The sequence below is a fragment of the Dipteris shenzhenensis genome, chromosome 1 (genome assembly GCF_047967505.1).
Source record: "Dipteris shenzhenensis isolate YYH24624 ecotype China chromosome 1, Dip_SZ_1.0, whole genome shotgun sequence".
NCBI lineage: Eukaryota > Viridiplantae > Streptophyta > Polypodiopsida > Gleicheniales > Dipteridaceae > Dipteris > Dipteris shenzhenensis.
Window position 1 is genome coordinate 57,357,659 of NC_141596.1, and position 14,904 is coordinate 57,372,562.

Consider the following 14,904-nt stretch of genomic DNA (forward strand, 5'->3'; position numbering starts at 1 on the left):
AGCAGGATTCATAAATGTTAAAATCAGCTCACTTTACACTAGAATATAGACCATGCTTTGAAAATTAATAGGGAGTTCGGGCACACAATAAGTTGTGCGCAAAAAATGTTCTTCTTTAGTCATATTCTCTCTTTATGGAACATTTTAAAAAGAATGTTGCCCAAATTGCGTAAATCTAGAGGCATAGAGGAAGCATTAACCTTGGGGCGGTCACCGTGTGAACACGTCGTTCATGGAATGGGATTTTTAAATTATGGGGACTTAGAGGCCATTCTCGGAGAGAATGGAGTAAAAGATGTAGTTATCAAATATAACTATCATGTGTACATCTAAGGAGGAGACTTTTAAATTCAAAATTGCAACATGTATTCGTATGGACGAGGGGTAAACAACTACGCAAAAAAAAGTAAGAATTTAAATATAGACGTATTTTAGATGTGTGTTTGCTTGCTCGTGTTTTATGATCTTGTACACATACATAAACCATGCTAGGAAAAGTCAATAGACATGTTCATAATGACATGCACATAGTGGCGAATTTGTACGTAGACTTGACGAACACATGAATCTAATTGGTAAAATTGATAGTTGATCCTTTAATGAAGTGTGAATTAGTTGAATGGCTTTGACACAAAGTTAAAGTTGGTGTAATATCCTAAGGGCAACCACATTCATATTCTCTTGTATGCTTACCTTAAATTTGGTGGGAACTAGGAATAAAATAATGTTAACGGCGCTAAGATACAACCACACTCAATTTGCATTAAAGGGTTGGTAGCCTATTAATCATGTTTTATTCTTGATATATGCTCAAACATATTGGAATTGGAACGTTAATTATGTGCATTTGCCAGAGCAAAATCTTAACATTTTGTTTTCTTAACATAAGTTTGTCTTCTTTTCCTTAAAGGGTTTTTTTGGGGCTATTTCCACCTTTCAAATCTAAAAATTTTGTGGCTACTTGCTGAGGTGTCCTGATGATTATATGTCTGGTAACCATTCAATTTTCTATCCACAACTTTATGAAACCAACTTAGCATTTAAAAACATGAGGTATAGTAGGTTTAATAGGAATTTAGCTTGATATGAAAAGACTAACAATAAATCTATGACTTCTTGTAAATTAGTGTCAATCTACATCTTTTTGGTTCTTCAAGGGTTAACGCACTGGGGACTAGCATCATCCATAATCCATACCCTCATCTAACATTTTTTAACGTGCTAGGAAAATTATGCCCATTGCAAGGCCAATGGAAAGGTGAGAGAAAGGGTTTCTCAAAGTGTTTTCACACAAGCCAAAAATACTATAATACATAAACTATCTAAACCTATGGCCCTTCCATAAGCTAAGGCAGTTTCTCTTCCACTTATTTGGATGGTTTCAAATGTATAGTAACATCACAAGACTCTATGGATATTGAAATAATATTGGTGACCATCAATCCCATCATAGAAACTTAATCCCTAAATTTGAAATGTTGTTTTTCCAGTCACATTAGTATATCATACCTTATGATTGAATCAGTGCAAAATTTCTTCAGTGATAGTTTCTTGCAAATCAATAACATCTATTTGGCATATGTCCACTTGATTGATAACTCCGCTAAGATCCAAAGACTAATTGGCTAAAATGGAGACTAATACCATGACTAGAAGATGAACTAATTCCTTAAAAATAGACCAAGAAATCACTTTTGTCATCTTTAAGAGTGTCAAATCCCTTGGTATCCATTTCACCAATCCAGGAGAGTGTCAATTCTATGAATATTCAAAGGATTAGAAGATAAACTAATCCATTAATATTAGGACCATGAAAACACGTTTGCGAAAAATTACAAGAATGGATTTAAATCATTTGGTAGCTTTTCTAAGAAGAGAGCTACTTTACAGAATAAAGAGAGGTTAAACATTGCAAACTTATCCATTTTAGGTTTCACTTTCACAAAAGGCAATAAAAATTAAAATGACAACATTGCTTACATAAGATGCTATCAAGAAAGAGAATCATCTCCTTTAAGGATATGAGGAAAGAATTCTTCTACAACTTGCGAGCAAGTTGATGCTAGATTAAATAGCAAATTTTAATGGTTCTCTTTAGAAATTCAAACTATTGACAAATTTATGATGAGAAATCAATGAAGTACATGGTCAACTATAGCAGTAATTTGGATCTAGAGTAGATGTTCCTTTATTGACCCACATTATTTGTGTAATTTGAAAGAGTAATCCAGCGTAGCACCCTTGAAAGGGGGGGCCTTGCATCTTTAGAGGGTGCATTTTTTTGGGTAGTTTTAACCAAAGGCATTTCAATATCCTATATTAGTGCTATACAAGTGTTTTTCCACATGGATCCTTGTTCTTTTCAAATACTTATGGTCATATTCAATGGGATAAGGGATTTAAGATGTTTAGAGTAGGATAATAAGGTCTGTATGGGCCTAAATATGGTAGGTTCAAGAATGTTTAGACCAAGATAACAAGTTTTAGATAGGACCTTCATATGGTATGTCCATGTTCCTAAATGGTATTAAGATGTACATCAAGATAGAATCTACTTGACCTCTTAAAATCATTTCCTTATATTCTTATATAGGTTTGCACCATAAGGTGAACATTTTTCCATGAGAAGCATATAGAGTGGGCTAATGTCTACAAGGGCAATGGCTTAGTGGGGCCTTATGCCATAATAGAATCATGGTAGGTCCAATGCCCCCTCACCACTGAAATTAAGTTATTCCATTGAGACCCTTACCCTATGGACTTGTGTAAGGTTTTCACACTAAGCCGAAAAATAATTCATAGGTTAAGCCTTTTAGACTAGGTTATTGATGTCCAATGGTCCAAAGGATATAATCAAGGTAGATAAAGGGGCCAATTACAATTGGAATCTATTTGTGCCTTTAAAATCCTTACCGTATGATCTTGTATATGGTTTGTACCCTATGTTTGGCCTTGAGGGACGTGGATTTCAATCTAGTGTTATCAAGAGTAGAGGTAGAAAGGAGATCTAGGTCAAGATCACCACTCTTGGGCAATCAAGGTGCAACACCCTTCTTGGATTAAATGTAAATGTGCAATTACACTTGTGCATAGGCTTAAAGAAGACCTTAAAAGGAATTGGGGTATCCCACTTCTTGCATGCAGAATTTCTAAGGGAAGTCATGTGATGCATCATGAAAGTTGTTTTCGTAATCACCTGTTATGGACATTTTGAGATGCTCATGTCTTGGAAAAGAGTATGGTGCAGGTTTTTTGCTTTACTTGCAAAGTATCTTGGAAAGAGTATGGTACCTGCTTTTGGATTTACTTACAAAGTGTTTCTGTATAATGGTTGCCCTCTGTGGTGTGAGTGTAATCCTTTGTGTATGTTGTTGTAATTGGATTTTGCTTGGAGTATTCTATTAAGGTTTTCCTTTGATATATTCCTTATGCAATAACCTATTTGTAAGTGTTTAAGAGTACTTCTTAAGGATTTCAATGTTCAATAGCTTTGAAAAGGTGATATTTAGATGGATCATTGCTCAAAGGAAGTGCAACCACCTCAGGAGTGTTGATCTTGACCAAAAGGTTGATAAGCATACATCACATGCACATACAATCTTGTCATTCATAAGGAAGACACAACTCCTAGTATTCTTTCAAACTTGTATGGATTGAGTGGAAGGCATAACTACTCTTACACTTCCAACTTTTAACTCATATATCCATTGAATCGAAGAATTTGAGGAAAAGGCTAATTATGACATCACAAATAGCTCCTTTACAAAAATCACATATTTTCTACTTGCGTGACATCACATGTATCACCTTGATGAGACAATACTTGATGCCTTGCACGATCAACTTCACAATTTGTCAAGAAAATGCTTCAATTTTGTGATGCCCCTATTTGTCCTAACCCTCCTTGAATAGTCATGGCCACCCTTGATGCTTGTGATATATAAAGGTGTCTACATGTTTGTTAAGTATTACCTTTGAATCTATCTAATAAAATGTTGGGTGTTGAATGAACATAGTTGAATTACTGGCCATGGTTATAAGTGGAGAGGATTGTAAAGTTGTTCACCCATAAGGTACTTTGAGGCATTTAAAGGGATTGTCTCTTTCAAAGTTATAGCATATACAAAGGGATATGTCACATCAAGTGTGTATAATAAGCCAATATCTTACACATCGAGGAAATGTTTTTCTTTGGCTTAATTTTGGGTATTATATCTTAAACATAAGAAAGCAACTTGAAGTTCTAACAACTCTTTCAACCAGCAAAACTGACAAAGCAAAAGACAAAAAGAAAAAGAAGTAATTGGATATCATATATCAGTTGCCTATTGTTTTAGCTTTGAAATCCTTGATCTATGCCTTGCCATCTCAAAAGGTATTCCGTTTTTCTTCTTGCCTATCCACCTTCACTTTGCAAGCTTTGAGGCTTTATTCTTTGGATGAGTGTGAGTCCTTTGCAAACCACACTAGTGATCCTTTCAACTTGTTAGATTGTCTAAGCATCTGCATTCTCTCAGCTTTTGTATTGAAGATAAGAGTTGCATGAGCTCCATTCTCAAAAAATTCAAACTTCTAGCCATTCAACGCCTAGTGTGGCATGCAATGTTTTGAAAAAAGTATCTCGTCTAGTTCCTTTTGCTAAATGCCTAGTAGCTCCCAACCCTAAGCTTCTTTGAGATTTCAACATGCTTCTTTACTTTCTTTTGGACATGTGAGCCTAAAGACCTCTTTACTTCACCTTAGATCATCATTTAAAATTGAGTGGGAAATTGAAGTGCTCAAATTTAGCTTAGCATTTTTTAAACTTACACTTCAATTCCATCTTCTTCTTTTAGAGGAGGATCAAGAAGAATCTCGTCATTCTGCCTAGTGCTAGGCAAAGATGACAACCCATTCTTGTGATGCATGCTACGATCAATGACTTGGAATCTACCTTTGATACAGAGAACAAAGCTAAATCTTATCTTTTGAGGAAAAACATTGCTTTTTGCTTTAGAATGACCCAACAATACCTAAAAAGGATATGGTCATTCCTTTATCAGTGTAGAACTAGTTAGGATAGTGGCTAGCATACCTAGAGACAACCAAAGAGGGAGCAATTAGGTTTGTTCTAATGGAAAATCATCTTCTTGGAGGCTCTAAATTGAGAACTAGCCCCCTAGGCTAGGTGATGGAGGTTAGCGTATCCATCTTTGCTAATTTAAATAAGATTTTGAAGACATAAATAATATTTATAGCCTTTCTTAATGCCTTGAGAGGTCAAGCATTGCAAAATATGTATAGAGATAGATTCACACATGAACATACAAATTGTTGGAAGATTTAGTTGAGAAATGAAGGTAAGAGAATATTAGGAGAATTTAACCATTTTGTTAGTAGCATGTTGTTGGAGTCTACAATGCCTCCAAAACAAAAATGCTTACATATATTACATCAAAGAACTAGCTCAAGCTCAAAAAGGAAAGGGAGTTTTACCCAATCCTAAAGTGTTGCGAACCAATAGTGCTACTGGACACAACTCATTAGCTATAGATAATAGTTTTAAAGGGGATACATGTGTTAATAGCTTCTAATCTAGTTGATAATACAACATGCCACATGAAATATCCACATCATATCCTCTTCTAGGTTTAAGGTACCACCTTCTCTTAAAATATCATTAAGGACAAATGTTGACTAGCAAATTGTTTCAAGTTTTAATGGATAGGTGTTCAAAGTTAGAGTGTTGGATACTTCCTTCACCAATGTATTTTGTGCTTTTAAAATTTTGAGCTCTAATAGCCACCTATCAACTAATGAAATTGCTATGCCAAAAGTAGCAATCCTTTCATTCAATAACTTTGGCATTTTGAGGGCACTAGGGATCATTTGTGATGAGATTGAACCCAAGTTGGTTTCAAGTTTTGGAACACCAGAGCCTTGGAGAGAGGAATATGCTTGTTAGGTGTACATGGCTCTATCTATAAGGGCCTTGTAGCATGAATTCACAAACATGGAAAATGATCACAAAGAAGAACTTTTGTTCAAAATCCACATCTAGGACATCATCCATCTATGTTATTATCCATGGAATTATACGTATTATGAAAATTTTCCAGTTTTGCAATAGAATTTTAGACAAGGATCGACACCATAAGAAGAAAGTCTTGCATTATGGGATGAAACATCAAGAGGTCTATTTTATAGTCATTGACTGGGGGATGGTCTCTTCCATTAGGACCAAGCACCATTTTTCAATGATCCAAAACTGATCCCAATGAATATTGTTAAAGGTCTCTCTGATTTGGGACCAAGAACCATTGTTCAATGATCCAAGATTTCTCTCCAATGAATATTGTCAAGCAAAAAAATATAAATAGGAGCACATTGTTCTTGAGTGTTTGTGTGCTAATCCTCCATCCTTCATAGTGAATCAAGATACATTTTCCATGTGAGTGCACATCAAAAGGGCTCTTCATTACATGCAATGTACATTAGTCTATAAAGGATGGCCTTCTCTTCTTGCATAGTTTGTGTCACTTCTAGGCTTTAAGATGTGTTCATGGCTTTTAATTCAATGATAATGATTTTTAACACATTCATTCATCCTTTTAATTGAACATATGAATGGTTTTTAATCATGTTCCTGATTCTGAATTAATGTGAAGGTATGAGTAGCAAGCATAATGTTGAATATTATAGTCCATACTTGATGCAGATCACTGGTTGGATCCAAGATTATAGATCAGTCCCTTCATCAGCATTCGGCACCACATATGCCTCAGGGACATCTTATGCTTTTTCAGTTGTATTTCAAGCTTCTAGGCCTTTATCGTCAGCTCCTTCTCGACGAGCCTATGACAGATGCTACATCCCATGCTGATGGATGTTTAGCCATGCACACATCAGACAACCTTCAGCTCATGACAGTTGCGCATACAAGTTTGACAGCTTACCATACCTTGTCAGTTTTACAGGCCTATTCTTCATCAGTAGAGCATCATATCACACCTGCACCTTCGGCCCCAGATTTTCAGCCTCTGGATTACTCTATCTACATCGACTATGCAATCCTCTATGACCCTGCATCATTTGACAGAGATTATACTTCTACTGCAGCATACCTCACACATTGCTGTTAGTTCTTTTGGGTTGGTGGCACCCTTGTTTGTCACAACCTACCGGATTGTTTCTCCATCGCTACATCGACTAGGCTCACATCTGGATGCCTCTCCCACAGAGCAGCTGCACAGTCCATGGCGACTCATGACATGTTCATCTTTGACATGTTTAGTACGCAGCCATACACACTATTATCCATGTAGTCATCTTTTGATTGACCAATCTTTGATCCAGGTGGACTTGACTTTTTGCATATTTCCTTCCTCTTCCCTTCGGCCTATCTTCTAGGTTTTATTCCCAAAGGCGAAGGATGACCCACAACTTAGGAGGGGGAAATCCACATTATGTACAGGATCGTAAGTTGTACCCATTGTACATGCTTCCGCTTCGTAGTCACTGTGCTCACATACGCACATACTACTCTGATTTCTTTTCAGTTTTGGATGCTAGCATACACACTAAACAAAATCCACAAAAAGGGCTTGTACATGCACCCTCTACTTACCCAGTGCAATTTAAGAGGGGGTGTTAAAGATAGTGTAAATTGCACTATCCACATAGGGCATAAGGGCAAACCCTAACCCTAACCCTAAGGGGTTCACATGTTTATCTTCATGTTCATTGTCAATACACTTAGTGTACAGGTAGCTGTACCGTGTGCACTCCTCTCTCTCTCCCTCTCTCACTTCTGCTATCAAGTCCCTCTACCTCATAATTTGTAGCGCCGTTCCTAGTGTGGCTGTAGTGTTTGTTCTCAAGCCCAAAGCCCTCATAAGCTGGCATGTGGCACCATTCATGATGTGACTATAGTGTTTGACATCAATCCCATATCCCTCACAAGATAGCACTTCATAAGCAGCTCCCTGCTGATAGTGCACGATTAGCACATGATGGGGATAAGGTGTGTCATTACTCCCTGCTCAGTATATACTAATGAAAATCATGACTAGCGTGTGAAAGTGGGGATAAGGTGGAGATAATGCTTGGGACCTTTTCCTTTGTGCGGCACCGCGTACAATTCTACTTTGAATTACACCTTTACTCATTAAAAGTGCAAGAAAAAAAGTAGGCCTACTTTAGCTTATACACAGTACAACTCAGTTCCACAAGCAAGCACACATTCAGCTACTCTAGACAACTCAAGTCAAAGAGATCCCTTTGGACTCTCGTTCGACTCCCTTTGACTAAAGTTAGATGCAAGGGAGGCTTCAAATTCTAGAGAGGACTTAGATGTGTAAAGGGATCCCTTAGACTGTGTGCGGTGCCGCACACATTATTCAGAGGACTGCCTCAATTGTTGATAATTTTACTTCAATTGTGGATGGTTCTATTTCACCCTGATCTTTCTTTGCAAACTTCTTGAGGCTAGCTTTCAAGCTAGAACTTGGAAACAAATTCATAGATCCACTACTCCATAGTTGATCATGCTAAAGTTGTGTTTGCTATCCCATGGCAACAACAAGTGAGAATATGGACAAACTGATTTGAGGCTAGCTTTCAAGCTAGATCTTGGAAACAAATTCACAGATCCACTCCTTCGTAGTCAAGCATGCTGAAGTTGCAGCTTTTAATCTAAGGCAACAACAAGTGAAAAACACAGATAGACTGATCCTTGGCGATGGCGAAAAGTTGGAAGTGGATAGGTAGTGCCACTCATTGGTGACCTTGGCACTGCCAAAGTTGGAAGCGGTCAGGTGGTGTCATCCAAGACAAATTTGAACACATTAGCTATCTTTGAAAAGACCTTGTGTGTGAGTTCATTGGTATACATCATTTTGAAGAAGAATTTGTGGCATTGTAGCTCGAATTGCATCAATTCTAGTAGTCATAGTATCAATTCAAGTTGCAAATTGATTTCATTGTGATCTCTTTCATGGCACTTGAGTATTCCATAGACTTTTAGAAGTTTTAACAATTCTACCACTCTAGTTTGTGATCTAATCTCCCAAGACAAAAGGTACCAACCTTAGTTCACGCACAATCTGCAATAGTGTTATGTTCCCAAGTACAACAAATTCGAGAGATTGTCTTATAGGGAGAGTACTCTGCCGTTAGGGCTCATCTAGTGCCTCTGCACTCCCTTCAGTTGTGCACAGTGACAAACACAGTTGACACTTGAAACTCTACCTATGCGAGTTAGATTGGCTTGATTATCACATCATTAATAGATCATTTACAGTTTCTCTGTCGCCCACCTTGCAAAGATGCAAGGAACCTCACCATTGCTACAACGCCACTCTCATAGGCCCATAAATCTTCCAAAGACTTTAATAAACTTTCTTTCTTTCTTTCTCCTTCAACCATATCTTCCAAGACCCAACAAAAATAATCAAATTTTCCTTCTTTAAGGCCTCATTTATTCAAATTCATCAGGCTGATTGCATAATCGAGATCAAAGTTGGCTTTAATACCATAGATGTTTGTCAAATGTATAACATTGATAGATTTCTCCGATACCATGATAGGAGAAGTGAGAGAGGGAGAGAGAGAGGAGTGCACACGATATAGCTACCTGTACACTAAGTGTATTGACAATGAACATGAAGATATACATGTGAACCCCTTAGGGTTAGGGTTAGGGTTAGGGTTTGCCCTTACTCATCTTTCAGGACTTCACATATTTATGGATTCTACTATGGTTTAAATCCAACTCCTTATATGCTAAAGGTGTATATCCAACTCATCCTTATATAGATTCTACTATGGTTTAAATCCAACTCCTTATATGCTAAAGGTGTTACACAAAATGTCCATCAAATACACTATGAAAGCATACAATGTATCTTATCAAAGTGAGGCATAGAAGAAACACAAGGTGGCAAAAGAGTTTAGCTTAGACTAGTCATTATAGAAGCTATTTTTAACCTTATATCAATACTTTTTTCAACCTCTATTTTGACTCTTATGTCGATGCTATCAATTATTTAGCGTTGATAAAAGGCATTGTAAAAGGACTTGTGTGTATTATTTATTAATACTATTGTGGTCAACATGTCTCGTAGATAGTATCATTGCACCTCTATAAACCATAAGCCAACATATACATGCTTTGGAGAGTAACTTGCCATAGCTCCACTACTCAACCCCAACATATATCCAAAACACTTAAGTTAATTTCACCTTGCTCATTGCACTTTCATTCAAAGAGCTAGTTTCAGTCCCATTTGGAAGGAGAGAGCCCAACATATTGCAAGGCTTCAAGCTTAATTAGTCCATCTCTTTGGGTGCCTAACCCGATGAGAGAATGGCCTTTTAGATGCCTAGTAAAACAGATGACCAAATATTTGCTATAAGGTGATTGGTAGGATGATGTTAGCTTTCCAATGTCAAAGAGGATATAGCTTGTAGGCACAGACCTAAGTAATGAAAGACCATAGCTATGTCCACTCATAGTCATTAGGTGCCATGTGCAAATAGTGAGGGAAGAGAATTCACCAGTTGAAGCTCTTTTAAGCTCACCTTAGATTTTCATGGAGTGGCTCGACTGGAGAAGATGAGTGACTCTAGGGTGTGGTTAGGTGTACCCCCTGGCGACTAGAGATGCTCATTCCACATCCTTTGCGCCAGTTTTAGCTTGCATTAAAGGCCCCTGAGGGCCAAAATTGGCTTGCATTCAAGTCTCTGTGCTTGAAATCTCTATGTTGGTTGAGGATAGTGAGGTGGGTTTCACAACTGTTCGTCTGCAAATCGGTAGATGGGGTGTTGCCCAATGAAATTATTGCCCGCGAGTTTGCCTCTTCGTACCCATCCACTTGCCTGTTGCAAAAAGACGATGTGGATTCTGAGTCACGTACAGGTGAGCAAAATTTCGGGTGGCCTACTTGTAGCGCCCATTTGAGTTATCCAATCAACAGCCGTGATGGGATTCGAACACTGGCCCCAAGAGCCTTTACCATCTGGCAAATCCTTTTTGTTGTCTTAGAAAGGTGGCATTTATTACTTATTCACACTTGTTCGCCCTATGTGAAATTCATGATACAGAAATGGTTGTGGACGAAGGTTATGGGGGCTTCTCTCGTCCGCGGATGGGTGTGAAAACCCCCTTGAGATAATATGGTTTTGGCCTACCCTCTAGGGAAGGCCTTGGTAAAGGCACCCTCCCTTGCGAAAGGAAAATTCATTTTTTCGTAAATTTTCATTGCTTTTTTTTGTGATTGGTTGGAACCATTTTCTCCGTGTTTTTCTCTTCTTTCTATTTTGGACAAGCCCACTGAATGACATTCACCAACTTTCACTTTCTATTTTCTACCCTAGAATCTCTCTCTCTCTCCCCCCCCCCCCCCCAAAAGTGTCAGCATATATCCATCGATTTATCTCTCTCTCTCTCTCTCTCTCTATATATATTATACAGTTATATTAAAATTTATATACTTATATATTTATATTTATACTTATTTATATACTTATATACTTATAAATATATAAATATAGATTTTATGTTTATATATGTGTGTGTGTGGGGTGTGTGTATGTATGTATATATATTAAATATTTAATATTTAATAATTAAAAATATATATAATAATATAATATATGATACTTGTTGCATTTATATTTATTTAATTTTTAATATCTAGATACTTATATATTTATATATAAGTATATTTATATAATATATAAATGTATATATTATATGATACTTATATATATATATATGCATATATATATATTTATACTTACAAATATACATTTTATGTTTTATATATATGTATATATATAAAATATGTCTCTCTCTCTCTCTCTCAGTGGTCATTGTCTGCTCTCTGCTGAGCTAACCACTTGTTTCAGCACTGAATGGCAAAAGGAGTCCATGAAATTTTGGTGGATCCAAATGTTTGAACGAATGCTCAAACGGCAACCTCACGTGGGAACTCCATTGATCTCCATGCCCTCACTTGAATGCGAAACAGGAGGTAACAGCACCACATGGTGCCCCGCACAAGTGGAGGCCCCCGCCATTGAATGGAAGTGCCATGGTGCTCCTGCCGAGTCGGAGACTCGGAGTCCTGCGCTGCCGTGGTGACTCTGGGATCCACTCGCAATGTGTGCAGCTGTGGCGCCGGCCACCCTGTCAGCCGTGTGGACTTCTATCGCTGTGTAGCAATATGACAAGTTGATCAACTAGGCAATTTGGCATGTGCCACACTAGCTCAAGAATGATTGATTGCCTTCTCAAGACTTTCATGTAGAAGAAAAATGTGCTTCTATAAAGAGTTAGATTATTAATTTTAATACTTGAAAGCTATTTCACATGTATGAGGATGAGAAATTTTGGGGGCCTTCTTCACAAAGTTCCTTCAACTCGAGTTGCACTAGGCATCCTTTTTGTCATTTAGCGTGTAGCTACTAACTCGAAATTGAATTTGAATCCTAGCATTTCATCAAATTTTTACAGGAAAAAAACGAATTAGTAAAAATATGCACATGAGACACGAGATCCTCCTTGCAAATGTCAGGGGTGGACCGTGATTTATTACTAACTTGGTGATGTTCATATTTCGAAAGTTGGAACCCAACAAATATATGAATAAGGTGATGCTAAGAGCTCATAACTGATCATCGTTTGCAGTCTATACAATATTGTCACCTAGACTACAACCATATGCATAAAGGTGTTGTCATCCTTTGATGTTGCATCCAGCTTGGATTTCTTTCCTCCCTCGCATCAAGAACATGCATTGAAAGAGAGGAATGTTGTAAGAATTCAGATTGAAAACAAGGAATTTTGAATAAACTAGGAATTAAAAATATTTCTATGATAATATATAATATAATTATTATAATCACACATAGTGTGGGCGGGGAGGCAGCACGCTTCCTTCCCCAAAGAGTTATGATCCGATGAAACGGGCCCTTCCCCCGTGCATTGAGAATATTAGCACCAAGTCTATTAGTGTTGAGAATAAGTCACATGAATGGATAAGATACTGGCATATTACTTGAATGTTAATAGTCATAATCGTCATAGTCAAACGTCTGTAAAATCACCATGTGCCAAGGGAAATCAAATTCTCATCGTCGTCTTTTGGCAATTTCTTTGATCTTGGCGGTGGAGAAAAGGCCACATTGTTTTGCAGGTCATCAAGCTCAGGGAGCATATACTCCAGATGATTGTAGATGCTATCAACCATGGCAAAAGCTTATGCTTACACTGTGATTTGAACAATGTCAAGGATGATGATGTGGAAGCCTGGTAAGTCTTCAATCAATAAATAAGATCCCATAATTATACTTTGCCTAGCCGATGAATGGACCACTTCAATTTTCTAGAATGAGGCAAAGAACGATAGATGCAAGCTCTTTGGTCAATTCCCTCGATGAAAGTGCAATGAACAAGTTGGCAAACATAAACGATCATGGCTTCTCAGCGCTATTGCCCAATTTCCTAGGTCCCTCGAGTTACTCTTTTGGTAGGCGTTGCGCTCTATCCGATCACAATGATTAGTTGTGAGCTTCTAAAGAGAGAATTAATTGATAAGTACATCCCCTTCCTTCGCTAGGTTCGTGTTGTGTGGTAGTAGTCGATATAGCCTTAGCGACTCGTGCACTACCACATGTAAATATTGCATGTTTTTCATCTCTTGGAATGAGAACGCAATTGAATGTCATTTCTCTTAACACAATTGAACATCAAAGCCACAAAAGATGCGAATATACCTATACAAAAAAGGCATCGTGAATAGTAAATGTTACAAAAAAATTACAATCCGAAAGCCACAACTGCTTTTAACTGTGTGGATGTGTATTGCAAAGGTAAGCTGTTCCATGAGGCCAATTCCTTTTTCAAAAGCCAATATCTAGGTTGTGGCATTGATTTTTCTTCCTTAGAACTGTAAAGCACCTCAATTTCAGACCTCAATTTCAGACCCTTTTAGGAAAGAAGTTCAAACCATTTTTCACCCATGGCAAAACCTAGCCATCACCTCTAATGTATTTCGGATGTGCAGGCATCTGCACCCACGATAGGAGCATCCTTGTCGACAAAGTTGCTTGAGAGATCGCACTAATCCCTCATAAATTCTAATGTGTCATTTAATAGCTTTGTTCCCTCCAATAGCTCATTCAGTCCCCTTCCATGCTCAAAAGGCCCTTTCTTATAGGTACCATGCTCATCAAAGATAGCATTTAACTTGGGAAGACTCTCCAACACTATGTAGCTTGAAGATGCATTATAATCTCTAGCTATCATGGTTTCCATTACAAGTGAGGAAGGGTGTCTTGGGTTGTCTGCATGGCATAACGAGATATCTTTTTCGTTGATAGCTTGTCTGTGCAAGAAAAGTTGCGTGACACATCAGGCTTAAGCTTCACAAGATCGAGGATTTTAGTAATGGTCTGACCTTCCTGGGCGATAAGCCCTCTCAAGTGCAAAATAAGTTGAGAAACATCTCCCTCCATACTCCCTCCATATGTGTAAGGATCATGGTTGCCAAGTGAGCCTGTTGTAGCGACAAACCCTACAGTTCCATGGCGGCCTGTGAATTCCTCCATAGCTGGAACCTGGATTATATTACACAATAGGTCATGTCTAGGGACTTCCTCTGGAATGACGAAGTTCGGTATTTGAGCATTGGTAGAAAAAGAAGATGGTATATGACCATAGTCCTTCAGTTGTTGTTGCCATTTTTTGTGTTTAACAGATAGATTGATTCAACACATGCTACCAATGATAAATACTCAAGTAGCACCTACTTGCACTTGTCACTTCATCACCTTAGAGCTCCATGTGGTTTCCAAAAAATCCTTAGAGATCCCAAGATTCCAAAATAGATCTAACACATCTAAATCTTCCATCCGGTCCTT